The sequence below is a fragment of the Anolis carolinensis genome, chromosome 4 (assembly GCF_035594765.1).
Source record: "Anolis carolinensis isolate JA03-04 chromosome 4, rAnoCar3.1.pri, whole genome shotgun sequence".
In the NCBI taxonomy this organism is placed as follows: Eukaryota; Metazoa; Chordata; class Lepidosauria; order Squamata; family Dactyloidae; genus Anolis; species Anolis carolinensis.
Window position 1 is genome coordinate 118,809,313 of NC_085844.1, and position 22,092 is coordinate 118,831,404.

A 22,092-nucleotide genomic window follows, 5' to 3' on the forward strand; every position below is an offset into this window, starting at 1 on the left:
ACCAGGCGGGAGAGCAAGCCAGCTGCAATTAACTGCAATGAATCACTCTGACCAGGAGGTCATGAGTTCGAGGCTGCTCGGAGCCTATGTTTGTTTGTCTTTGTTCTATGTTAAAAGGCATTGAATGTTTGCCTATATGTGTAATGTGATCCGCCCTGAGTCCCTTTCGGGGTGAGAAGGGCGGAATATAAATGCTGTAAATAAATAAATAAATAAATTTTACCAAGAGAGGCTTCTCTCTTGTCCCACATGGGAAGCTGGAGCTGACAGACGGGAGCTCACCCATAACCCATTGCGCCACTGGGGGCTCCTTAGTTCCTGATATTAAAGGAGCAATGGTTTGAAAGTGATCCCCATATTTAAGATGGCAATAGCTGTTGTGGCAGGAATAACCAATCTTAGGCAACGTGGCTTTGTTCCTGCATTTATCTCTCCACTCAGCACTAATGGAGGCATCACCTTTTCAAAGCTATATTCTTTTAAATGCTATTGAAATATCTTTAACTTTTGCTGGGAGGTTTGCCCCCACAATGATTACTCTACCATGAAAGGTGGGAAAAATTTTTTTGGCTTATTGTCCAAAGGAATTCTGGGCTTCTTTGGTGAGAAATGGATGCATACAAGCAAATTGTAAAGGAAGGTTTGTTCTTTGGACTATGGGTATGTTTTTACAGCCAGTGTAGTGAATCTAAAATTACACCCTATCATAGCTGGGCTGCCTGTGGATTCTGTTGCCTCCAGCAGAAGGTCTGTTTTTCTAGTGCAGCTTGTTCTAACTACCTCTCCAGTTTTTCATGCTACCTTACCTTGCAGTCAATAAAGGTAGCTCTGTGAATAGCAGCTATAGACAAAAGAAGTAGGTGATGGGTGGAGACTGTTTATTCAATGTGATTCAAGTAAGTAATGCTAAGGGAATTCGAAGGCTTCCCCGACAGGGCAGCTGAATAGTTTTAAGGAGGATTCACCAGCAAACTCACTTAGGGGGTACTACCAGCAGGGAGGAGAAAAGAGCAATTGAATCCCCATTCCCAATCCACAAGCATTGATATGCTTAAGCATTGAAAAGAAGGCTCTGATGGCTCTTGTTTCCCCCCCCTTTTGTTCTTTGCTGTTGCTTTAAATGAGCATCTGCATGACATCTCTATGTCTGGGGGAGAATGACATGTGTAAAGAAAGGCCCTTGGTTTCTTAAAACCTACCAAATTTATAGGCTGATTTTTTTTTCTATGCAAGAGCCTACATTGCCTGGTGTATGTCAGGAAGAAGGCTGTTGATTATTTCTCTATTTCTTTATTTTATATTATCCTTTCTTCCAATATGACAGCTAAAGTAGATTTGGAGGACTTGTGCCAGACTTCTTATTGTAATTTGACTTCAAGGTGCTGCAGCATTCTTGGGGAATTAAAGCAATGTCTTTTGTGATGCCCAAAAGAGAGAATATAGGTTTTGGCAATACGTCAGAGGCCCCAGATCCCATCTGATCTTGCATTAAGCAGGGACAGCCCTGGTTAATACTTAGATGGGAGACCGCCAACCAAGGGCTATTGTAGGTTATATTTCCAATGATGGAACTGTTAAAACATTATCTTGAGTATTTCTTGCTGGTGAAAACCCTTTGAGATTCATGGGGTCATCATAACTTGATAGGCAACTTGAAGGCTCATACAGACAAAATTTATTATCGAAAAGACAGTGGGGTTAAACCACTAAACTTGATGAAAGGTCAGTGGTTCGAATCCAGGGAACAGGGTGAGTTCCCGCTGTTATCCCCAGCTTCTGCCAACCTAGCATTTCAAAAACATGCACATGTGAGTAGATCAATAGATACCACTCTGGCGGGGAAGGTAAAACCCCCAGAGCCGGACACGACTAGACTTAATGTTAGGGAAAAACCTTTACTTTTACCTACCAGGACTCTAGGAGGCCGGGATTTGAACCCTGCTTAGCCAAAGAAACCTACAAGATGTCTTTTTGTATGTTACACTCTCAACTCAGGGGAAAGCAATGGCAAACTCCTGAACAAAATCTTGCAAAAAATCTATAATAAGCTTTCCTTGGCAACCTGAAGGCACACAATAATAACAGATATTTTGCATTCTCGTCTTGGGCACCTGTACTTGTATAATAGGACCAAGCTAGGGATGCTTTGCTATCCTGACACTTGTTCTGAACATTTAGTATTATACTATTAGTTTGGTTGTTCCTTCTGAGATTTCTTTGTCAAACTTAAATGTGTTATTGAGAGGTATGTGTTTCCATGAAGATAACCTGATAATTGATACAATTTGCCATTGGGTAGCTACAGATAGCACAAGTCACTTTTCTATTAGTTTTTTGGTTTTAACAATTTTTAAAAATTGTGCTGTAGGAGGAGTGTGATGACCTTATGCTCATTTGGCTAATGACATTATAATTTCATAAATGAGCTGACTTTTAAAATTAAAAAAGCCAGAGTCACCTTTCTATAAATGGACTGTTTATGAAAAACGTACATCATTTTATAAGGTGCCACAAAATAGATGCTTTTGTTTCCCCAGATAATTGTGATCCCCTTTGTAGCCATAACATATGGCTATTAGGGAGGTCACAATCATCTGGAAAGACAAAAACATGCATCTTGTGGCAGCCGAGAAAAAGAAAACCATATGGCTACTACTTAAAATGAGATGTATACTGTATTATCTGCACCTTCTTTCTTCCCTTGCGAGCAATGTTGCAGGCTAATATTTATTTTAAAGGGCTTGAATTAAAATGATCCTTCCCTCAGGGAACACTTTGTTTAGAGAGCAATGTATGAGCCTTTTATGTCTTATATGTTGGCTGCCTGACTTAACTCCTTCCTTTTTATATGCCACAAGTTTAGCACTGTAACAATAATGAGAACACTATCATATTGTGATTAAGAGGAGCAGCTGAGGGTTGAACCGAGGACTTACCAGCTTATGCACAGACTCTGACCCCTTGCCCACATGTCACATCACAAAGGTATATAGGGGGCTGCCTTAGAAATGGCAAATTATTTATCTAGCCTGGGATCATCTGCTCTGTCTTGCAGTCTTGAAAAAGGTCTTTTCTTTGGCTTGTTACCTGATCATTTAACTGGCTGTGCCAGGAATTGAATCTGGGAGCTTCTGCATGCAAAGCAGTTGCTATACTGTGCAATACTCGTTCCTCCCATGTTTCATTTTACCCTGGTTTGGCAAACAGGAGCAGCTTGTATGTGTGTGTGTACTCCTCCCTGCTCTTTGCTTAATGCAGATTACTGGAAAACTGAAAGGCAAAGCCTACACTGAAGGAAAGCAGCGTGAGGACTTACAAAGTGCTCCCAATTATTCATCTATGGTTAGATGGTCAGACAGTGCTTCCTTCTCTACCTGTTTATTAGAAGGTTTGACAGAAGCCAGGCCCAGACAATTGTCTTCAGTTTGTAGGCAAGGGAAGGATTTTTGGGAAATAACTACCTAAAATTGATGTTTATGTGTTTTTCTCATTTATTAATCACTAGCTTGGGTACCTAGCATTGTCCAGGTTATTTGAGAAAGTCATTTTTTTAATTTTACAAAATGCATAAGGTTGTGGGCAAACTACAACTCACATCATGCCAGGTTAACCCCCTCAAACTCAATCAGTGGTTAAAGTTTGTCATGTTGGGGAAGTTTGCTCTCCGGATGCATCATCGGTGGGGTCTGTGTGGTCTCTGGCTGTAGGGTAAACTACAGTTCCCACCATGGTGGGACAGTTCCCCTCAAACCCCTCCAGAATGTTCAGTTGGCCATGGGGGTTCTGTGTGCCAAATTTGATCCAGGTCCATGTCGGTGGGGTTCACAGTTTGGTTGTAGGTGAACTATAACTCCCAAAAAATCAAGGTCAATCTTTCCCAAACCCCTCCAGTATTCAAATCTGGACATAACGGGTATGTGTGCCAAGTAAGGTCCAGGTCCATTGTTGGTGGGGTCCAGAATTATCTTTGATTGCTGGTGAACTATAAATGCCAGTACCTACAACTCCCAAATGTCCAGGCCAATTCCCCCCAAAACCTACCAGTATTCAAAATTGGGCATATTGTGTATGCATACTAAATGTGGCTCAGATCTATCATTGTTTGAGTTCACATTGATCTCTGGATATAGGCGAACTACAACTCCAATAAATCCAGGTGAATTCCTTCCAAAGACCTCCAGTATTTTTTTACTAGTCATGAGGGTTCTATGTGCTAAATGTGGTCCAGGTCCATTGTTGGTGCTGTGTCTTGATGCAGGGTGAACTGCAACTTTCATCCTGTTGAGTCAGTCCTCCAAACCCCTCCAGCATGTTCAGTTGCTGATCAGTTTTTCTTTGTTTGCTGTGTGCCATAGGAAAGGGTAGGAAAGGGTTAAAGAAGAGGCAGTGGGTGGGGTCATGCAAATTCCACATCGGTGGAGAGAGAAAGGAACCCTGGGAGGTGTTTTTGGTGGAGGAAATTGTCCAGAATGAAAGCCTTCACTTGGGTGGGGGGCAGTATGGTGTTTCTGGAGGACACTGTCAGGGCTCTTGGACATGTTTACGGTGCTCACTATAACCTGGAATGTCAGTGGAGGGAGGACTATTGGTGTCTCCTCAGCACTATGGGTTATAGCTGTTTGTGGAGGCAGGAGCCTGTTGTGAAAGTGGGCACCCCAGCCACATACACTCATACAGATATTCACTTTTATTATGTGCATAGATGGGGCCCTTCCACACAGCCATATAACCCAGGATATCAAGGCAGATAATCCACAAAAAGTGTGGAAGGGCCTTGGTGTTACTGTTTTGAATATTGTTTTCTTTGCATCTGCAGTTGATGCTTAACATCACAAAACCTGTATTCTTATTATTTGTGCTTGAATAATCCTAACCTGGTTACCCTATGAATGAGTGATGCTTGATTTCAGTGCCCTAATGATATCATAGGTTAATAATATTGGTTTACCTTAATTACCGAGGGGGAAAATGTATGGAAAGTATTTTAAAACCACAAGGAGGATACTTTGTGGTATCAAATGCTGTGCTTTTCAGATGTGTGTTTTTGAAACCTGTTGTATCATGATGAGTACCGTGTTAGTAGTTGCACTTTTGTCCAAGCTGTGTCCTGATGGTGAGGGAAGGCAGATAAAATCCACCAACTCTAAGCAGCATATTTCTAAGACCAGACTTGCCTTCATGCCTGGTGTACATGTGGCCTTTCCTTTCTTGCTGCTGCCACTGTAGTTACTCTGGGGTGGTGTTAAAGCTGAAAACAGCTGACATGGTATCCTAAGAATGGGCTGGCTCTTGTACTCTGGCATTGGAAGATGAACTAATTTGGGCAGCTGTCATTACATGACTCCTTTACTGTTGCAAGGGGGAAAGAATCAATCCATGAGGCAAAGGAGATTCTAAGAATTTAGTTTACGACACTATTGCCGTCTTTGTGTAATAGAATTTTGTATTCATGATAGGTTAAGGTTTTCCTCTGACATTAAGTCCAGTCATGTCCGACTCTGGGGGTTGGTGTTCATCTTCATTTCTAAGCTGAAGAGCCGGTGTTGTCCATAGACACCTCTAAGGTCATGTGGCCGGCATGACTACATGGAGTGCTGTAAACTTCCCGCCGGAGCGGTACCTATTGATCTACTTGCATTTACATGTTTTCAAACTGCTAGTTTGGTAGAAGCTGGGACTAACAGCGGGAGCTCACCCCGCTCCCAGGATTCAAACCGCCGACCTTTCGGTCAGCAAGTTCAGCAGCTCAGCGGTTTAATCTTCTGTGCCACCGGGGTCCCCATGTCTTTGGGATATTCTGTTAAAATCAGAATCGCAATTATCACACTGTTAATTTGCATTTGATGAAGTGGGCTACACTCCACAGAAGTTAATGATATTCTCTGAGTATTGTTTCTCCAAATGCTTGGGACTAGAAGTGTTTCGAATTCTGGAATCTTTCAGATTTTAGAATCTCTATATTTGCATACATAATAAGATATCTAGGAGATGGGATCCGAGTCTTTACACAAAATTTATTTGCGTTCTGTACTGTATATACATTGTACACATGCCCTGAAAGTACTATTATACAACATTTTAAATAATTTTGGCATGGAGCAAAGTTTGTATGTATCGAACCACAAAAAAGTAACAGTGTCATTATCTCAGCCACCCATGTGGACAAGATTGGATTTTGGAGTGTGTTTGGTTTTAGAATTCTGGATAAGAGATGCTCAACTTGTAATATAACTGATTTTAATGTTAATGTTTTAATGTTTAATGTTTTTAATGTTTTAATGTTTGTGTATATTTATAATTTTGTTATGTCCTGTCATGGAATGCTTTCCCTATACAGTATATGTTGTGCTCCCCTCTGAGCCCCTTTTGAGGTGAGAAGGGTGGAATATAAATGTTTCAAATAAATAAATACAGTAGAGTCTCACTTATCCAACATTCGCTTATCCAGCATTCTGGATTATCCAACGCAGTCTGCCTCCTGCCTGGATCCACAGCTGTTTCTCTAGGCAGAAAGGACTGAACGTTTAATGCATTTAATTTCCGACAATGTTGTTATTTTAAGTTCATTTTATGCAATTCTATCCTTATTTATAGTCAATTTGTTAGTAGCCAATGTTATTCTAGTCAGTCTTTTCAATACATTGCAGTGTTTTGGTGCTGTATTCGTAAATACAGTAATTACTACATAACGTTACTGTGATTGAATGCTTTTTCTGTCGATTTGTTGAAAAACATGATGTTTTCATGCTTAATTTGTAAAATCATATGGGAATTTGATGTTTAATAGGCTTTTCCTTAATCCCTCCTTGTTATCCAACATTTTTGCGTATCCAACGTTCTGCCGGCCCGTTTATGTTGAATAAGTGAGACTCTACTGTAATACATGTAATAGTTTTTCAATTTCCTGGGATATTTGGCTTTCTTTTAAAGTATGTAATGGAGTAAAGTATACTATGGAGAATTCTAGGCACAAAACCTATTTGTGTGAAATTTTGTTACATCTGCAAACACTGTAGATAAAATCGCAATGAGTCCTGCATATTCAATTTAAAATTGCATTTTTAAAAAATGATTGTAGGCATACTTTATGTTCACTGTTGGTTGCTAGGGGATAGGTAAGCCCTTGCTCCTGTTCTACCCCCTTCTCCAAATTATGTCTGTTCTAGTTTGCACTCATTTGGATCAGTCTAGGATATTGACTTATCCCTTTCTTGGTAGTTGCAAAGGGAATAATTGCGTAGTCTATCACATTGGACTGTTGTGGAAGGATTAGTGGGATAACCTCTTATTATAACACTTGGCTACTTTGAGGCGCATGCCTCTGGGGCCTTTGGGCATCTGTAACCTTGCTCTTCTGTATTGTATTTGTCTGCCCTTGGGCCTCAGGGGAATTAGCACTGACAGCTCTATTGCAATTATCATTTCAAGAGATTTAAATGGTTCAGTTCTTAACTTGAGGTGTCTGATTCACAAGCCAATTTTGAGAAACTTAAATGTTGTGTGTTTTTAAAAGTGGTGAAGTGTTATGTACCTTCTTTCTTTAGAATATTCATCATTTAAAGTGCAAGTTATGTATCCCTTAACAGAATGTTTGGGACCAGCAATATTTTCGATTTTGGATATTTTTTCATGTTGGAGCAACTGTATTTGCATATATAATACATACATTATGAAACATCCTAGAGATGGCATCCGAGTTCAAATGTGAAATTTATATGTTTTCATATATATATTGTACATACTATGAAGGTAATTTTATACACTATTTTGTGCACCATACAAAGTTTGGGTAAACTGAACCATCAGGAAATATATATATTTTTTATCATGTCAGAAGTGAATTGAGAATACAATTATAATGTATAAAAAAACCACAAACAAAGTTTAAAACTTGGCATTATACTAAATTTTCTTTGGCCAGAAGCTGGCCATTTTGAGTGCCTCTGGTGCAGCTGTAAGAGGTTCTCCATTGTACATATGGCAGGGCCCAGGTTGCATTGTAGTAAGTGGTCTGGGGTTTGCTCTTCTCCATACTCGCGTGTTGTGGCCTCCAATTTTTAGCCCCATTTCTTAAGGTTAGCTCTTTATCTCATGGTGCCAGGGTACAGTTTGTTCAGCGCCTTCCAAGTCGCCCAGTTTTCTATGTGCCCAGGGGTAGTTTCCCATTTGGTATCAGCCACTTATTGAGGTTCCTGGTTTTAACCTGCCACTTTTGGACTCTCACTTGCTGAGAGATGTCACTATATAGTAGACATGAGAATAATTTTGAATTTTGGAGCATTTCAGAATTCAGGAAAAGGGATGCCCAACCTATATTTATAGTCTCTCAGCTCACCAATATTTATAGTACTAGACATCTATCAAACCTCAGATGCAGTTTATTTTAACTGTGTATGTGTTTGTTCTAGGGCAGTGATTCTCAAATTTTGTTCTTCCAGTTATTTTGGATCTTCAGCTCCCAAAAGTCTCGGCCAATTTGACCAGTGGCCATAGATTCCGGGCAGTGGAATCCAAAACACACGGAATGAGGACCAATGTTTGAGAACCACAATTTTAGGTTATTGGCTTTCAGATTTCGGTCCTGAACATGTTTTATACTTCTAGACCCAGAATCCCACTAACCTGTGCAATTGTTGAGGATTCTGATAGTACAGCTCGCTGGGACTTCTGAGAGTTTTGAGAATCACTGTGATAGTAGAAGTCTAGAACATCTGGAGAGCTCAGAGTGGTGAATCACTGTTTTGTTGTATGAACTATTACTTCCATAATTCTTGACCACTGGAAAATATGATGTGGACTGATAGATATGGAGGTTCAACAACATCTGGGCCCTTTTATGCTATAAAAGTATTGTATTCCATGATAATTGCAGTGGAAACCTGAGATTTGCAGTTTAGGGATGGGTTTTAGCATTATCAGCCAAAGAGGTCTAGTGTCTCACCATAGTACTAGTTCCATAGGATGTTCCCATGGCAGCGAAAGTGAGATATAGAACTTTTCCAAAGTACTGTAGTACAGTAGTAGTAAGACAGTGGTTCTCAACCTATGGGTCCCAGGTGTTTTGGCCTACAACTCTCAGAAAATCCCAACTGGTTTACCAGCTGTTATGATTTCTGGGAGTTGAAGGTCAAAACATCTGGGGATCTGCAGGTTGAGAACCACTGTAGTGAGGAAAGGCAGTAAAAACATTCCTGTTTTGAGCATCCTATTTCTCCATTGCCTTTGCTGGATGACGATTCTGAATAGCATTCTATAAACTGCAGCAATCTCAGGATTTGATAGGATGAGACCATGGCAGATAAAAGTGCAATCATTGTGTAGTGGGAAGGATACGTCTAGGCAAAAGAGGATCAGTTTCTGGTAGATTTTTTGCTACTTAAGTGGCTGAAGGAATTTCAGTAGCATAGTTTCCAGTTAGCAGTTTTTTCTGCTCCTCTCTTGAGGGCATCAGGATTTAGTTGCCTTTTACATCTGGTCACCCTAGACAAGGCATTCCACATTCAAATATGGAATTGACAAAATATGACCTTGCCCTTTAATAAGTTTGTCATGAGTGTATGTCATGTGCTATGACTTCTGCTCCCTGCCTTCCTCATCCCTTCCAGTATTCTGGAAAGGGCCTTTTAAAAGAAAAAGCAACAACAAAGACTGTTGAATTTATAACTTAGAATGTAGTTTTTTCCCTATAGTCTTTGAAGATCATATTGGGGTTTACATCAGGATACTAACATGACTACAGGAGGCACAGAAGTTACAGGGAGACTTAAAATGTAAGTAGTAGAAATAGAAGGTCACAGCCTGTAGCTAATGGGATACCTTTGTGATGATGTCTCTACATAGACCAGGGGTCCTCAAACTTTTTAAGCCGAGGGCCGGTCCACAATCCTTCAGACTGTTGAGGGGCCGGATTATCATTTGAAAAAAAAAATACAAACAAATTCCGATGCACACTGCACATGTCTTATTTGTAGTGCAAAAACAACAATAACAACAACAACAACAACAACAACAACAAAAGAAAAATACAATATTTAAAAATAAAAATAATTTTAACCAACATACATTTATCAGGATTTCAATGGGAAGTGTGCTCCTGCTTCTGGCCAATGAGATAGTCAATTTAATTAAGGTTGTTGTTGTTGTTGTTGTTGTTGTTGTGTGCCTTCAAGTCATTTCAAACTTTCGGCGAGCCTAAGTCTAAAATGTATTTATTTATTATTTATTTATTTATTGCATTTATTTACTACATTTGTATCACACCCTTCTCACCCCAAAGGGGACTCAGTGGCTTACAAATTATAGGTACATACAATATATTATATTATTAGCATAGCACAATATTAGCATTATATATTACTTTATGAAACTATACCACTATACTGTAATATTATTAGTAATATTATATGTAATATAGAATATAGAATATAATATTATTATATGGTATTATTATTAGTGTTATATTGTATTACATTATAATATTATTATCAATATTATATATATATACAATATATTATATTATAAAACTGAGGGCGGGGGCCAGGTAAATGACCTTGGAGGGCCGCATCCGGCCCCCGGGCCTTAGTTTGGGGACCCCTGACATAGACACTGTTCAGTATTGCTGTTGTTGAATGCTTTCAGGTTGTTTCCAACTTATACTGACCTTATCCCAAGATTTATTCTGTGGATGTTGCTTTTTTTTCCCTTTGACGGTGAGAAAATGTAGGTTTCCATGGCCAAGCAAAAATTTGAACCCTGGTCTCCAGAATCATAGTGCAACAGTAAAAATACTACATCATACTGGCTTTTGAATTAAGGGTAGTAGTAGTAGTTGTAGTAGTAGTAGTAGTAATCATAATAATAATATATTTATATTCCGCCCTATCTCCCTGGAGGGACTCAGGGCGGATTTCAAACATAAAAAGCAAACATTCAGTGCCCAAATACAACAATGCACCCATAATAACAAAAATTGACAACCGAACATATAAAAACAAATTATGACTGAACAACTAAAATTAAATTTAAAATGCAACGTGTTTTATCAGACATAAAACAAATAAAAACTTGGAGAAAAGGATTCTCAACATTGAAAATGGTTTAGGGAACAAAATGTTCTATGGAACAAAATAGATTTATGGGTGGGGAGAGAGAAACTTCTTGAATGATGGAAAGCAGGCCTGTAGCCCGGGGGGGGGGGGGGAAGCTTGAGGGGCTCAGGGTGGTCTGCGAGAAGGCCTTACATTTATTATTTAAACTGTTACGTTTATTCATATCATGATCTGATCACCATGCTCAATACATCCCATATGCATGGGGTATTGGGATAACTATACAAAAGGTTTGCTAGGGTAGACCCTCACCCACTCAGACCCAGCCCCCCCCCCCCCAAATCAAAATCCCAGCCCCTCCCAAATCAAAGTACTGGCTACGGGCCTGATGGAAAGGGTTTTTGTTTAATTCAAAAACAAAATAGAGCTGGGGCTACAGTGAGTTTGGAAATGTCACTTTCTGGTTTGTAATCCTTTCCTGTTAACGTCCAGCCTAAGGATGCATCTACACTGTAGAATTAACACAGTTTGACATCACTTTGACTGCAATGACTCAATGCCGTGGAATGATTGGAGTTGTAGTCTGGCACTCTTTGGGAGAGAAGGCTAAAGAGCTTGCTAAACTTCATCTCCCAGAATTCCATAGCATTTAGCCATGACAGTTTAAGTGCTGTCAAACTGCATTAATTCTACAGTGTAGATGTCCCCTAAGTGACCAGACCCCGAGGAATCTCTGTACAACTGCTTTTGAATTCTGTCCCTGCTTTGTGCCTTATCTTAATGCAGTGGTTCTCAACCTATGAGTCCCCCAGATGTTTTGGCCTACAACTCCCAGAAATCCCAGCCAGTTTACCAGCTGTTAAGATTTCTGGGAGTTGAAGGCCAAAAAATCTGGGGACTCACAGGTTGAGAACCACTGCCTTAGTGGATGTGATCATCTGCACTGGTTCCTTTCTTTACTCAATGCTCCTTTTGCCATTTTGCGTTCTGCGTCCTGCGATATGATGGTTTGTCTAGCTGTCACAGCTTGCTCTGCATCTATAGGATTGCACAGCATTTTGAGTGGGTTTGTGGGTGGATATTTTTTATTAGGAGGCAGAGAAAATAACCTGTGCATGTGAAAGAATCAAAACTTGGTTTGGGGCACAGGCTCTTTTTTTTAAAACTCATATACGCATTAGTTTCCCTGTTAGGGGATGTGTGTGACTTGGGAAGAAGTATGCCTTCAACACTCGGTGGAGCCAGTCATTCTGAAGACACTGGGCAGGTGCAAGAAATGTTAAGCGACCCACCTCACCCAAGCTCTCGCTGGTGGGCGATTCCTTACTTGACCCCATGCGGCTGAAGCTGTTCTTTCCTGCACGTACCATCTGGAGTTGGCCTGCATTCATGTCTCCTGCTTGTTTGAGAGCTCTGCTTCTTAAGGAGACGCAGAAGAGAGTTTTAGATTAGGAATACTATGGAATCTTCTATAGAGAGAGTGGGTTAAACAAGGAGGAGGTAGCCATGTATTGTATGCCTGTACATGTGTATTTGCAGGAGTTTACTGTATATTATGCAGCTGTAGACAAGTGTACACCAAACACAGTACCTAAACACAAATCAAGGAACATGAAAGGCCCTGCAGACTAACTCAATCAGAGAAGTCAGCCATAGCAGAGCAATTGATGAACCAAACTGGACACAACATATTATTTGAGAACACAGAAATGCTATACCACTCTTAACAACCATTCTGTCGGACTACACAGAGAAGCCATTGAAATCCACAAGCATGTGGATAACTTCAACTGAAAGGAGGAAACAATGAAAATGAACAAAATCTAGCTACCAGTATAAAGATCAACACTCAGAAAACAGAGAAATCCCAGACAGTAAATAATCAGGGTCAACTAAGACCTCCCAACAAAGGATTCCCCCCAGGCAGGAAGCAGCCAGGCTTTGAAACTACAAGGCTTTTCAATGCTTATCAAGGCGATTCATTGCAACATTCATACCTACCTCCAACAGTCAAGAGTTCTTTCTCTTACCCTGGTTCTTCTACATATATAGAAACCCCACTTGCATAGTTTTCCAACAGACCTCACAACCTCTGAGGATGCCTGCCATAGATGTGGGCAAAATGTCAGGAGAGAATGCTTCTGGAAAGGCCATACAGCCCAGAAAACTCACAGCAACCCAGTGATTCTGGCCATTAAAGCCTTCAAGAACACATGTGTATATAGTTTGTGAAGGTTTGTAACCTAAATCATGAACAAATTGTTGAATTTGTGATTCAGAAACCATGGATACAGAGGACCGACTATATAAAAATGTCTGAATTTGGCCTTCACTGTGTTTGTGAAAATGGTCTTATTTTTGCAGGTAGACTCTGTAGTTAATTTTTTGAGTGGAAGGGGATGATGAAATTGAAGGAATACAGTTAAGTCAATTCAAGGATGCTATATGATATGAACTCAAGGATTCCACCACAGTGCAGCTGCATAACACTGGAAAAATAATTGAAACTTTTTTGTTCCTGCTTTGAAAGTGTTATTTCCTGTTTAATTGTGCAGTACTTACTTTGAAAGTAGTTGCTATACTCCAGAAACATTTTGGCTGCCATTTTTAACCTTTCATATGCAATTGTTAACCTTTTGCGCAGGCTGCAAAAACAAACTTTTTGCAGTTTAATAAACTTTCCCCATGTTTTTATGATAGAACCAATTAGGAAATGACATTTATAACCCAGGAACAAAAATTGTGTTACATAGTGTAATGATAGGTCAGCATCACATGTATTCCTCTTGAGTAAGTCCACCATGAGCATTTTTTTAAAGAGGTTATAAATGAAATCATGAAATACTTGAAAAAGTGTTTGCATGAACTTGATGTCCGCTGTTTTACTTACCTATGTTCTAAAAAAGTCCCTCCAAGTGTTTTTGGACCTTGGTAGGTTCTCCAGTGCAATTCTATGGTATCCTTCTGACCCAAGTATAGTTGATGTTATCCATTGTTTCATAGGGTCTTAGAATATATCCGCTGTAGATGCTGAAGTCCTGTTGTATTTTCTGTCTCATTTACAGCGTGGTTTGGGGACAGAAATAGCTGCAGATATCCTAGTGCAGAGGTTCACTACGTGTCTTTTTGGTTTACAACTCTCATCGGTCCAAGCCAGTATGAACCAGTGAGCCAGCTGTTGGGAGTTGCAGTCTAACAACATATGGAGAATAGTTTTCCATCCCTGAGTTATTGGCTGGCTTTTGCTGGAAAGTGGATGTCTTTGGGTCCTCCTGGATTTCTTATATGGTCCTTGATATAATTAGGTATGGCTAAAGTATTAGAACTGGGAAGTGTGGTATTATATTGGCTTCAGTCCATTCTAGAGGAGAGGATCTACTGTGTGCAGGTGAAGGGCTTTTCAGTCTCATAACCTTTGTCCTTGAGGGTTGCAGTTTCTATGTGCTTCTTAATAACCACATAAAGCCACGTTTTCTCACCCACTCTAGAATTTGCAGATGCAAATCTTGAACTGGAAGTATTACTGGATTTGATGGTGGCTAAGAAGCTGAGGCATAACCCAAATGAAACAGTGGTGCTATGGGGATGAAAGGTGGATATTTTAGTAGAAGTGTGCAGCCAGTTTCGGATGGAAATGTTCTTTCAAAAAGAATTGAGTGAACTGCTTGAAAGGGCAGGATGGGGAGAAGATTGCTGGAAGAGCAGATAGCATCCGTGCCTGGAAGTAGATCCACCCTTAGATGCCTACAGACATTGACCATCGAATTGGCAGGCACAGAAGATTGAATGTTTTCATACTGATGGTGTATATACTCTTTGACCCAATAGATAACATTGACTTTTGCTTTGATTGCATTGTAATTGAGATTTGAAGCCCTAGCTGTCAGAAGTAACTTTTATTAATTTGTTTGAAACTGGCTTGTTTTTTTTTTTAAATAACAAAGGTAAAGGTTTCCTCTGACATTAAGTCCAGTTGTGTCCGTAGACACCTCCAAGGTCATGTGGCCAGCATAACTGCATGGAGCACTGTTATTTTTAAAAATACTGTTCTTTAAATCATTGCTGTTTTACCTTTTGTTCTTGGGTGACATATTTTTTTTTCATTTTTTCCTGCTTTTATATCTTAAAGTAGTTTTTTAAATTATTTAAGTTTGACTAGGTTGTATGAACTGGTTCGAAAAACTTGCATGGTATTTGAAATAGCATAAAAATACAATAATATTGCAGCCAAAATGAGAAACAAACAGTTTGCCAGGTCTAAGTAAAACCACATTGGAACCTATGTATATGGCAACAATAAGAGTAATCCTCCTCTGGATTTTACCTCATTACAGTTGGACCTGAATCCAGTCTTAACAAGAATTAGATCCATTGAATTAATGGAAGTTATATAAATACAATAAAAGTTCCTGTTGATTCAATGTGTCTGCTTTCATGAAATTTCATCCATATGTTTTGGAGGGCACTTTTGCCAAGGATGGTAATAGAGTAACAATGCTGCTTCTGCTGTTGCAGTCTGTGTTTACAGCAGCAATTGGGCAAAATGCACTATCTCACCAGTTGCATCTGCTTTAGAAATTCCAGTGTGGTTGTTTACCAACTGATATTGTTGTTGCAACAGACACAGTCTGTTCCTCCCATGGGATCCATGGCTGTGAATAACAGCAGTAGTGAAACTCTGAGTTGGTTGTGTCAACAGTCTTGTGTAGCTTAATATCATAAATAGCTGCCCCACATGAGTATTTTGGAGGTCAGTCTTTCCTTAAATGGCTAATTTATTCCTAGTGGCAAAGTCTTAGGATGTCTTGCTTTTCCTTGGGTGATATCTAGAACTTAGATAAGTTACCTTTTTCTGAATTTCAATTCCTAGAACGCACCCATTGCCTGAGCTGGAGGATTTTAAGAGGTGATGAAAAATTACAACAGTTGTAACATCCCAAGGGGAATATTCCTTCAGACTGATGGAGACATGTTCTTGTTTTAGAACAAGACTATGAGACTGTAGAGATAGGTACCAGGTTGCTCCTGACACGGAAGAAAAAAAAACCCAAACAAACTATGATTCACATCATTCCTCAGGCTGACTAGAGCTGAGGCAAGTTTTAGTCCACCACCTTTCTAGTGGAGGCTACAAATGGTCCCAACTCTTTTTTGAATATGTACTTCTAGTAATTTATAGTACTGTATATAGAGATCAAGAACTAATGGCATGTGTGTATTGCTTTGAACTTAATTACATAAAGCCAGCCATTAGACACAATTGCTGAAAGGTCACCAGTAGTGTCTGCTTTGTTTCCCTTCTGCAAAGAAGATATGCTAACAACCATGTCTCAGTTCCTCATCTGGTACTCAAAATATGGTTCAAGTTGTCCTTGTTAAATATTACCCAAACACCCCAAAAGTATGAGCCAATGTGTTTTAATAATCATAACACTGTGTATGGTATGATGGTGACAATGCAAATAGGATAGTTTGTATAATTGTTTGTTGGCCAGAGTTGGGGAGGATTTTAAATTTTTTTCCACACCTGAAGTCATCTAAACAGCTCTTTCAAACCCAGAGGAACGATGCTAATCCATTGTGTGATGATAGCAACATTTTCCTTTTGTAGTTCTCAATAATCTTGGAATTTTAAGATATTGACTATATGATCTCGGGTCTTATATGACCAGTGCCTGGGAAAATTCCTTTTTGGAGGAGGACTACATTTCCATTGTTTCTCCACTCAACTCTCAGATTGCATGCCAGATCCTTTACTTTTCCCTCCTCATCTCATCTTTTTTTTTTTTAGACCCAAAGCTTGGGTGATGTGGTTTAGGGCAGCTTTTCCCAACCTTTTTGTGTTGGAAGAACACTTGAAATAATGTCCAAGTCTGAATACCCTAAAGTAGTGGTTCTCAACCTGTGGTCCCCAGATGCTTTTGGACTACAACTCCCAGAAATCCCAACCAGTTTACCAGCTGTTAGGATTTCTGGGAGTTGAAGGCCAAAAAATATCTGGGGACCCCAGGTTGAGAACCACTGTCCTAAAGGCACTAGATCCTCTGATATTGGAAATTAAACAGGGTCAATTTTGGCTAGTCCTGAGATGGGAAATTACCAATGACTGCCAGGTACTACAGACTATATTTCACAGGATGGAACTGGCTAAACCACCTTTGAGTACTCCTCGCTTGAGTAAACTCTGAAATTAATGGCAGCATAAAGGTATGCACATACATACTCAGGGTACCCCTATATAAAGCATCATTTTTTTTCTACATCTCAAAAGCATTCATTTTTCAACCACGTTCTTCTGCAGGGCTCTTAGTGTGTTTGGTCATGAAAGTGTAGGGTTTCATGGAACCTTGGTTGAGAAACCCTGGTTTAGACATTTGAGAAAGATACTATCAGCAAAGAGAGAACTGTTGCTTGCTCTTCATTGCAACTTGAGTGTTTTGTGGTGGAATTGCTGTGTCAGCATGGTGTGACCTGGTGTATTGTTTGCACTGGGAGAGGGCCCAGGTTGTGGTCTCTGCAACATAGTGGACTGAAACACCCCAGTGCTTCAACTATTGCCGTGGTCACATATGGCACAAAGCCACTCTGAAGTAGAGAAATTTCCAGAGTTGGAGCTGACTCATCTACATTCTGTCCTGCTAATAAAAAGATGATAGAACTGACATGCATCATGGCAAGATTGGCATGCCCTGCTAGCCTTGCATAGGATACTATTTTGGTAATAAGCTAAAGCTATCTTCTGTGTTGTTGCTGATAGGTGTATTTTTAGAAGTGGGGTGCCGGTTTATTAAACATTGCGACTGAAATGATGTAGAGCCTCCAGTTACTTTAAAGGTGGTTCTTGCCTCTTAGCCTTCTCTGATTTATTCAAGAGCCATTTTGAACCATATTTCTAGAAAATATTAACATTAATCATAGTGCTTATGTGAAATGAATGAAGTGTTAGATGAAGGCCAAATGGTCTGAGTTTTTTGAGGTTCATAAAAAAATGTGATGGTACTATGGTTTGAGTTGCTGTGAGTTTTCTGGGCTGTATGACCACATTTCAGAAGCATTCTCTCCTGATGTTTCGCCCACATTTATGGCAGGCATACTCAGAGGTTGTGAGGTATGTTGGAAACTAGGCAAGTGGGCTTTATATATCTGTGGAAAGTCCAGGGTGGCAATCTCAAGGAATAGAAGAAGACAGAGGGGAAGCAGAACTGAAACAAGAATATATGGACTGGATTAAATTACAGGACTATCAAAGTAAGAAGGAAGTCAACAAACTTTTTTTAAATACCTTTTTTTTTCTTCTAGAATTCATTATTGTTAGATAGAATTTCCCTTTGAAATATATACTTCTATATTTTTTCCCTTTTTTCTCCCTTTTCCCCCTTTTTTCTTTCTCTTAGCCTTTCTTTTCCCTTATATTCCTACTTTTTATACAACCAAAATGTTCTCACTCTTTTGTTGTAATCATATTTTATTTTATAAGACTAAAAGCTCAATACATATATTGGAAAACAAAAGTCCAGGGTGGGAGAAAGAACAACTTGTCTGTTTGAGGCAGGTATGAATGGTGCAATTGGCCACCTTTATTAGCATTAATTGGCCTTTCGGCATCAAAGTCTGGCTGCTTCCAGAAATTTCACCAAGAAGGAGGAAACTATGAAAATGGACAAAATCTGGCTATTAGTATTTAAAAAACCCCTCTAAAATCAGGACAGTAAATAAAGAACAACACTGGGTTATATAGCTGTGTGGAAGGGTCCTCAGAAAACAGGAATTCCAGACAAGAAACAATCAGGGCCAGCTAACACTTCCCCCCAAAAAAAGATTCCCCCAGGCAGGAAGCTGCTAGGCTTTGTAGCTACAGGGCCATTTAATGCTAATTAAGATGGCTAATTGCACCATTCACACTTGCCTCAAACAGACAAGTTGTTCTTTCTCCCACCCTGGACTTTTCACAGGTATATAAACCCCATTGCCTAGTTTCCAACAGACCTCACAACCTCTGCCATAGATGTGGGCAAAATGTCAGGAGAGAATGTTTCTGGAACATGGTCATACAGCCCAGAAAACTCACAGCAACCCAGTGATTCCGGTCATGAAAGCCTTCGACAACACATTGTACTATGGTTTGTTGCAAAATGTAACGTAACTGCAACTGTTAATTTATACACACTTCAAGAGCATTGATACCTTTCAGTTTTATTCACAAGTATGTGGATGACATATGTCCTTGGATGTCTTCCTATCTTTCTTGCTACCTGGATACTTTCTCAGGAACACAGTACTCCCCCAAGAAACAGTGCTAGTACTTTTATGATTGACTTGTTAAAATGTGATATCTGTGCATCAGAAATGAATCTCTTCCAAAACAGAAAGTAAATGCATGCTATTGGGCTGAACTGTCATGAACAAGTTGGATCACGTCTGCTGTCTGTAGTGCTCTGAGAACAAGCACAGAGTTTGCCTTTTTTGACCCAAATCCAATGAATTGCCTGCTGGCTTTCAGACAGTTCCTTTTTCTAGTGTTTTGGAATGACATTTTTTCTGGGTGAACGAGGGTTGATTTCACTCAAACATTTTAGCATGCGCCTTTGCAGTGTTGCAAACTTGTTATTCAAATAGGTGTTCATGTTGGCCTGCATCTATTGATAGAAGTTAGGGAAATGACCTTGCTCAGTATGGATTGACTGACCATTTAATCACTTTCTGATCCAGTGTGCTTTAACTAAAAATAGTGTGAAATAATGTAAATTGAGGGATTGGTGCAATGAAAGGGCCGGTATATTACAATTGGCTCCTTCTTTGATTGCAAAAAGAATGTGTTAGCTTTAAGGATGTATTCTTCCCCTGAAAGATTCATGAAATGTGTAGGGTTAATCTAGCATGGGGAAGTGCACTTAGGATGCTTTGATGGGAATTGCTTGCCTCTGAAAAGCATTTCAACCATCTTTCTAAACTTGTGTGAGTAGCCTCAAACTGTAGACGTTTGCTACACTTCCCCATGGATTTTGCAATTCTTGCAGCCTTTAGGGAGAGAAAACAGTCCTACTGTGGTGGGGAGGGAGGAGGTACCTTTTGATTTGTGGATACTTGCTCCTTCAAGACCATATTAGGTTGGGAGCTAAAATCAATATTTGAAATGCCATCATTAAATAGTCAGACATTCGCCTTGCGCAGGATCTAAGAGAATATTATAAGATTTATGGGTTAAAATTTTCAGCACTTCCAAACAGCCTGGAAAGCTCCTTGCTTGGGTTTCTTTTGTTAAGCTCCCAATGGTTGAAAGAATGGAAATGAATGGATAGTTTTTTCATCCAGCTTGTTGGAAACCAATTTCCACTGGAAAATAACAAGTTCATACCCTGTTTCCCCGAAAATAAGACATCCCCTGAAAATAAGACCTAGTAGAGGTTTTGCTAAATTGCTAAATATAAGACCTCCCCCAAAAGTAAGACCTAGCAAAGTTTTAGTTTGGAAGCTAAGAACACCAGAGCATTCAGGGTCGGTAAATGTACGTACCATAGATTGTTGTACATGGAAATAATGGTAGTAACAATACATTCTTGATAGGATTCACAGTTTGTCTGGTTATGCTGGTTTGTGATGACAGCTACTGTACAGTATATAATAAATGTTCATTTTTTGTTCAACAATAAATGTGAATTCTTCATGGAAAAATAAGACATCCCCTGAAAATAAGACCTAGTGCATCTTTGGGAGCAAAAATTAATATAAGACACTCTTATTTTCAGGGAAACATGGTATTTCTGTGGGTTAAATAGTATGATTAATTTCTACAAATTGACTTAAAGATACCTTCAAATGGATTATACTTTGCTCCCCCGCCCCATGTGTATTTATTTGGATTGCTTCTCCCTTTTTGGGCTGTGTTTATTGTGCTGTGTTTTTATGATTGTATATGGCATTGAATATTTGCTTTTGTATTTGGAAGCCGCCCTGAGTCCCTTTGGGGAGTGAGGGTGGCTTAGAAATAATTTTGTATCATCATCATCATCATCATCATCATTGCCTTGTTGCTCCTCTCATTGGCCTTGGATGGAGGTAGCCTAGGGAATATCTACACGGCACCATTATGGCAAATTGATGCTACTTTAACTGACATAGCTTTATTACATGGATTTTTGGGATATATAGTTTGATGAGGACTTAGAATTCTCTCCAAAAGGGTTCTGTTGTTGTAGCCATACTGTTGTGCTGGAGCAGTGGTTCTTAACTTTTGGTCCTCCAGATGTTTTGAACTGCAACTCTCAAAATCCTGACCAGTGGCCAAGCTGCCCAGGGCTACTGGGAGTTGAAGTTGACATCTGGAGGCCAAAAGGTTGAGAATCACTGCATTATAGCTGGTGTCTGCATTTTTGATATTCAAGTGCTTACCCACGTGTATTAGATCAGTAGAGAATGGCAACTTTGCAAATGAGCATGGATGTGTTTGTCCTTGAAGATTTGCCCTTATGAACCTACTGGTGTTTTCAGATTTGCAAGAGAGGCCCTCCTTTCTTTCTCCTCCTCCTCCTCCTCCAAGGTACACCTGATGGGAATAATAGAGAGCCATCTCAGTGGCTGACCCCAGACCCTGGATCTCTCTCCCTGCTCACTTTCAGCTGAAGACTTTTTCAACTTCACCAGGTCTTTCAGGAATGATGATTTAAGGAGATGGTCTGTACAGTACGGTGGATTTGCAGTTTGCAGTTTCTGCTTTTTATGTCTTATATTCTTAAATGATTTTGGATTTTTAAAAATACATAGTTTAACCACTTTTTAACTTTTGTGTTTTATTGATTTGTAGCTACAGTAGGGTCTCACTTATCCAACATAAACGGGCAGGCAGAATGTTGGATAAGTGAATATGTTGGATAATAAGGAGGGATTAAGGAAAAGCCTATTAAAAATCAAATTAGGTTATGATGTTACAAATTAAGCACCAAAACATCATGTTATACAATAAGTTTGACAGAAAAAGTAGTTCAATATGCAGTAATGCTATGTAATAATTACTGTATTTATGAATTTATCTCCAAAATATCACAAT

General features: G+C 39.5%; 1 protein-coding gene across 6 annotated transcripts in view; it reads left to right on the forward strand.

Moving 5' to 3' along the window:
* The window catches only part of rreb1 (ras responsive element binding protein 1), a 183,533-nt gene that overhangs the window by 13,008 nt on the left and 148,433 nt on the right, over positions 1-22,092 (forward strand). The window contains exon 1 of one of the 6 annotated variants that reach the window (XM_008117952.3): positions 17,521-21,719. The exons of the other annotated variants lie outside the window; for them this stretch is intronic. The gene's annotated coding sequence lies outside the window, so the exon portion shown is untranslated. Of the gene's footprint in view, positions 1-17,520; positions 21,720-22,092 lie in introns of those variants that run through there. 6 annotated transcript variants of the gene reach the window in all.